Source organism: Pinus tabuliformis, chromosome 7, assembly GCF_031772625.1.
Source record: "Pinus tabuliformis cultivar Carrire ecotype Pingquan chromosome 7, CPIR1, whole genome shotgun sequence".
Lineage (NCBI taxonomy): Eukaryota > Viridiplantae > Streptophyta > Pinopsida > Pinales > Pinaceae > Pinus > Pinus tabuliformis.
In genome coordinates this window covers 1,804,409,507-1,804,416,358 of record NC_142293.1, presented here as the reverse complement: position 1 = coordinate 1,804,416,358, position 6,852 = coordinate 1,804,409,507, and positions in this window count along the sequence as shown.

Genomic DNA, 6,852 nt, shown 5'->3' with positions numbered 1-6,852 from the left:
AAATGGAAAAGGACGAGAGATGATATGTGGGTTGAGTGAAAGAGGGATTAAAAACAGGTGCATAAAAATGACAACACAAGCCTTGTTGCACGAGTTCCTTGAGAAGCAAGACGAAATTCAAAGAACTATGAAAAAACATGTTGAATCCATCTGATATATTAATATAGAGGCATAAATTAATCAGAGATACAATAAACCAACAAATGTCATGCCAATCTCCAGCAAGAAATAATGGAAGTGCCATCAAGTCTAGAAGGATGTAAGACTGTGGTGAACGTGAAGCACCACTAAAATGTAAGAACGTATCTCACCTCATGCACTTTGTCTCCACTTCTTTGTAGAATCCAAGAGAGAGGAGTGTGTCCTAGGAATTTGTGTGTGAGAGAGAAAGGGATCAAACTGAAGCAGAATCAAAACTGAAGTAGAATATTCTCTACATGGAGAACTAACTACCTTTCTGCATGATTGTAACTCACCCATCACCTCCCTCACCCCCTTGACACTCTTCCTTTCTCCGAGATAAATAAACTTAATTGCATGCTAAAAGTATGAAATCTGCTCAAAATATCCTCATGTGGAGTGCACCTCTTCTCACGTTGTTGTTTTTTTCTTGCATGTGTTAACCATGGTCCAAGTCGATTTTACAATGACAATACCATTCTATGCATGCTCTAATTCAATTGGCAGTAAATTGAAACGACCTCTATTAGAGAGCAACCTTTCTAAAGTATCAGCTTCTTTCTAGTTATGATCACAAACCTGTTGGCAATTATCTACACTGATTTCCAATAATAATTACAACCACAGGCTGAAAGTAGGCTCTTCTAAAGCACATCCCTCCCTCATAATTGTTGTTTTCCTTTAGTAACCAAAGAAATATGCTCATAAACATCTTGATTAGAGGGTAGAGAACTGGTCCTCCATGGACGTCAATCATTTCTATTTTTAATAAATAGATGCATAAGATAAAAGATGAAATCTCATGGGAAGACAAGTTGCACTCATGCTTATTTTACTTGAGTAGGAGGGCGAGCTCCAATATTATGATACATGCAATATACTTAATGGAAATCTCCAATGTTAGGATATACATGCAATGAAATATATGTGGGAGATTCTTGTTTGAATTAGAATGGAAACTCTGGTTGAGAACAACATAAGGTAAGTGTGTAAAACTAGCAAGAAACCTATTCTAGATACAGCGGTCCACCCTAGCCTAGGAATGACATTTTTAAGGGTTCACATGTGTGCATAAAAAGAACCTCACCTCACCTCAAGCCTCGCACTCCACTATCTGAGTAGATCTTCCATGAGGTCAAGTATTAGGGGGAATTAACTCTAGGGAAAATTATAATTTCCCCTATAGAACACAACTAAATTTGTAGAGGTATAACGTCACAGGTAAGCACTATCCATAGCAACATAGCGCAAGGTTCCATAGGAATTGTGAGTCCTCACTTTTCAGTGAGATGTGTGTCCAATCATTTCTTTGTAATTCTTGAATCTAGCTTTTATAGGACTTGAACCATTGAATCTAGCTTCATCGAATATCCCTAACCTTAATGCACCTAGTGGATATCACCATCATGTGTGGATAACACTGCTTCAAATACAAGACCCAGTAGGGTAGACTGAATGCATGAACTCATGCACCCAACACACTTAGAAAACTACACCATTCATAGAATAGACATTCATGCATGCCCTCCCCTGGATGGGTAACTGTGCCTACCTAATTGAAGATAATACATTCATACATGCACCTCATCCAGTGATCCTACTAAACTACTGCACCTCCATTAGAGGATCTCTTATGGGCCCTCTACTAAACATCAACTTTCCTCTCTACAAGCTGGAATGTATATGTTGAAGGATGATGTTGTTGCCGAAGGAGAAAAACTACTAAGAAATAGGTAAAATCTAAGACTACCTCCACTCTTGTACCAAATAAAAGTAAAACTGTTGTCAAATTAAGCAATACTGTTAAGCAGTTTTCTCTTTGTATATTCAGCGAGCCAAAAATGAAAAACGATAATTGTAATTTTCTTTCACCTAACAAAATAAAGAATATAGAACTGATTTCAAAGTGTTACAATTATGTGGGTAATATATTATATCATATGTGGGTACATGTAGCAATTAGAAATCAGTCTACTGCCATAGACTGAAATGGAGTACAACCCTATTACAAGGCCTATGGTACCAAGTGCAACATCTAGTTTAATCGCAGTAATATTCATTGGCTTGTAGCTTTCTTCTTTTGGAAAGCAACTAAAAGAGCTTTATTACGCTTTGAATTTCAAATGCTTGTTAAAGGATCAAGTGGTGGCTACAATGAACAACTCAAACTAGGTGATCTCAGAACAAAATAATTTAGTATTTCCAAGACAAAATAACATTACTGATGTATCTCTGAATTCCATCAAAACATAACAATTTGATGTATTGAAATGATATTAGGAGATTAGTAAAGAGGATCAAATTAAGTGATGTTATTTCCATGCCATTGTATTCATTGATGCTTCGAACAAACAGACTCGGCAACACCAATAAAATCGAGTGCCCTCCAAGAATTGGTCATCCAATACAATGTAGTCCTTATGGTTTTTAGAGAGTCTTCTTGCTCTAACATCGGGCTCTTCAAACCAACTTTGAATAAGGTCATTACAAATGTAAAAAATCAGCAATACATAAATTTGGTAGTAAATATGACCAAAATAAGAACTAGTGCAAACAATTTTCACAATCCTTCTTTTGAAACCAACATTATAATCTCCTTAGCATTATGATTAGTTGTCACTATTCTTCCCAAGTCAGCGAACTTAGCTCCACCTTGACAAAGTGTAATTGCATAAAAGGAATGTCGGTCTCATGTAAATAGGTCTCCTACAATGAATGCACAGGAACCTAGTACATAGACCATTTTTCTCTTCACTTATCTACCTAGGGCTTATTTCCCTTTCCAAATATCAATTATTATTTTCCAAGTAAACATAAAACAAGAATAATATTTTACTATATTATAAAAGGTGAAGATGCTGAAATCATGCCACAAATCAAATATCTTTCCTCAAACCACCAAATATATAAAGAAAACAATAATAATTGTAAAAATAAAACTAGATCTATCAATCTATGCATGAAATGAGTCAAGTGACTAAAAAACGTTGACCAAAACAAACCAAAAATTTCAAACATGAAAAAATCATATAAACAAGCAGTGAATAAACCGCTAAAATTTTCTAAGATATCAGAGCTAGACATCAATACAATTTCATGTACTTGAATAAACCCATTTTTGCTTAGCATTAGACTTCTTAAATTAGTTATTTATCATTTAATACTAGGACACTATCTATGTGAAAAGAAATAGGTCCCAACTTCATCAAATCTGACTTCATTTCCAATCAAAGATCAAATCCAAAGGACACTAACTCGTTACTTTAGTATAGTGCTAAAGTTAAATACACAAAATAACAAAAAATAAAGATATGATAAAAAATAGACCTACAACATTGTATTGGTTGAGTGTGACAGGGACACAAATAACTGAGACTAGAGAGATTTATAGAATGTGGTACTTACTAGTGTGTGTCTATTGTGCAATTAGTGGTATGGTGGAGAGACCTACAAAGAAGGGACGCTGGTCTCGGGAAAGTATAGTAGGGAGATCCATAGAGAATTTATGCAAAAGGAAGATGAGAAGTGTTGTCTTCAAGTTGGGTTATGTTATGGTAGAATTTTGTTGGTGATAAGTGGTAAAAAAACACTTACATCAACAGGTAAAAAGTAAATTCGGGGCATGAGTTGGACCGAATCATGTTATCTCATCCCTTAATGGTCCTAAGGAAATGTGGGGACTCGAACAACTTAGTACCTGAAAGACTTGAAAGCATGGCTGACAAATGACTGACAAGAAATGGCTGACAAATGACTTGAAAGTCTTGTTAAATTAGTTATTTATCATTTAATAATAGTTGTACACTATCTATGTGAAAAGAAATAGGTCCCAACCTCATGAAATCTAGCATTATTTCCTATCGCAGATAAGAAACAAACAATGTAATGATTAAATATGAAACATCAACCTTAAAATAACACGCATTAAATTAATGTCGCTGTAATTTTACAATGAAAAATACAAATATAGAACCTATTTTTACCTGGATTTGAAATATAGTAATCTTGCATGATAAATGGCACATGTATACCAAAATAAGAGTCCTAAGGTATTTCAATTTCCCAATTCTCATCTTGGTCCTCATTTTCTAAATTGTGAACATGATCTTCTCTAAATGAACTATCATTATGAGCCTCCAAAACATTATGTTCTATATCAAGTTCATTAGAGAGATTTGTTATATTGTTTTCTCCCTTTCCATCACAATCTGATCACCAAAGAGTTACCGCTCTTTCGTATGGAAAATTGTCAATGTCATAAATTGTTACATATAATCTTAAACATGTATCCACATGTTTATCAAGCTTGTTCCTCAACTTCAACTTCAAGAATGATAGTTTACTAAGCATTCTCTCATCCTCCTCTGATCCCAAAATCATGGTTTGACACAAATCTGCTAATTTGAAATATTTTGATATGTTTTCTTGTAGGTATTGGCTAACACTTAAAGTAGTCCATAATCTTGTTATAGCACCATTTCATTAGGATTCTCCAAAAAAGGATATTGCTTCCACATTGTTTTAGCAAAGCGTCCACCTTGTTGATACAATTTTGATGAATCTAAAATACCTTCAATTTGTTCTCCATGTATTGGGACATTATTACAAAAATGGTCTACTAAACATTTTAATCTTTTTTGAAAACCGGCTTTTGAAGTTCTTGGACATTGACAATTGTTCCAATATTGAGAGTATACCACACACATGGCCTCCAACAATTCATTTCGAGGAAATCGTTCTCTTCTCTCTAATGATAGTGATGCTGCAATTTCGATCAAATTTTGTCTCACTGAAATCACAATATTATCAAATTTGTCTTTTGACACAGGGCAATATTTGGTGATTCGTCTCGTCTTACTAATATAATGAAAGAGAACAATATACCCATGCACTGCAATACATAGTATCTCTTTTTCATCAAATGTGAAAAAAAATTCAGTATTTTCTATATTGATGATCTTAGTCCAACTTTTAAACTCTGGACCAGTAAAAGAGTATGGCATCATATACAAATTATCCAATGCATGACATGTTGACTTTATCGCATTTGTGTATTCTGCAATATACATTGTGCGATTCTGAGACATTTTCACGAGGACATTCATTTCATGTATCATAGGAAGAATTCCGGCCAATGTTAATAACGTCTCTATATTAGTTAGTCGAGAAAGAAGATCCTGAGCTTTGTCTACATTGTAGCGATTTTCATACATCAACCATACCAAAGATTTGAACTCACTAAATAGCCTTTGAGTTGGTCCATTTAATGAGATACATCTTGTATCAACATCTTTTAGTAGTTTTTTTTTTCCATTTGTAACACCATCTGCAACACCATCTACAAATTGTTGAAACTCTAAATATCATTTTGGACTATGAGAAAAGTATGCATGAGTCTCACGCACAAGATCTTCAACTTTTGAAACTGATGGAAACTTGCTTACTATTTTAAATGCAAGATTCATCCTATGAGCCATGCAATGAACACTTAGTATATATGGTGAAGTTGATAGTCGTAGCCCAACACAAAGGCCATTTTTTTATCCTTTCATTACTGATGATCCATCTACTCCAACACATACCAACTTTCTTGCAAGCATTAAATGATCCATACCACTTTCCTTCAAACCATTAAGAACAATTTCATAACTATTTTTAGCTGTAGAAATCTCTCTCATATTTTTAATCCCAATTAGATAGGATTGCCTAATGTGGTCATTAACCATATAAAAGCTCATGCAAATCCATGAAGTATTATCTATAGTCGTAACCTCATTGAAAGACAATGCCAAAAGCCTAGCATTTCCAATCCTCTCTTTCAAATCATCCTTTTCTACTTGAGCTAGATATATTGCCCATTCCCAACCACTGGTTACAAACCAATGAGAAGATGGAAAGTTTGGCACTTGAAGAAGATAGAAATTTCATGTGATCTGGATAATCTTTCATAGGACGACCTTTAGATAAGATGTGAAATACAATGCTCAGTTGTAACATCTTGGATAATAAACTTATTTCCATCGTCTTTTCAAATATAGATATGATGGTTCCTTACTTGCCTCAAGTTTCCTCGTACTTATTAAATATTTTTTATATTCTTTTTCATATTCAACATGTCGAAATTCCTCAAAAGATTTCCATTTAACAATATATTTCTCTTTACCATTTACAATTTTATTTTCATCTAGGTTCATCTGAAATTTCACTACCTTTTGAGTTTTCCAACTACACACAATACATCTAGCTTGTTGGAAAACCTCATTCTCATTTGTAGGAGGCATTTCTTCAATAAATGGAAAACTTGAGACCCAATTTTCTTGGAATCGTCTCCCTATGGTCCACTAGCCTCTTTCCCTTTTCCACGAATGGATTATGTCACCTTCCATGGAAAAATATTTAACATTTTCATCACCAATATCTATTGAAACTGCATTTATCTCACCCTAATCACTTGTGAAACCTATTATTTCATCCATCATATGGATATCAAATCCATTGCCACAAGAGTTAACCTCTCTCTCAGTAACAGATTGTTCAAAGGAGCTTGAATCATGAAGAGAATGTGTATTTTTGGATGGATCTTTTTGAAAGTATGATAATACATCCATTTGCCTTGATGGTTTCTTCCGACGATTATCTTTTGACATCTCACTCAATATTCCACAAGTAAAA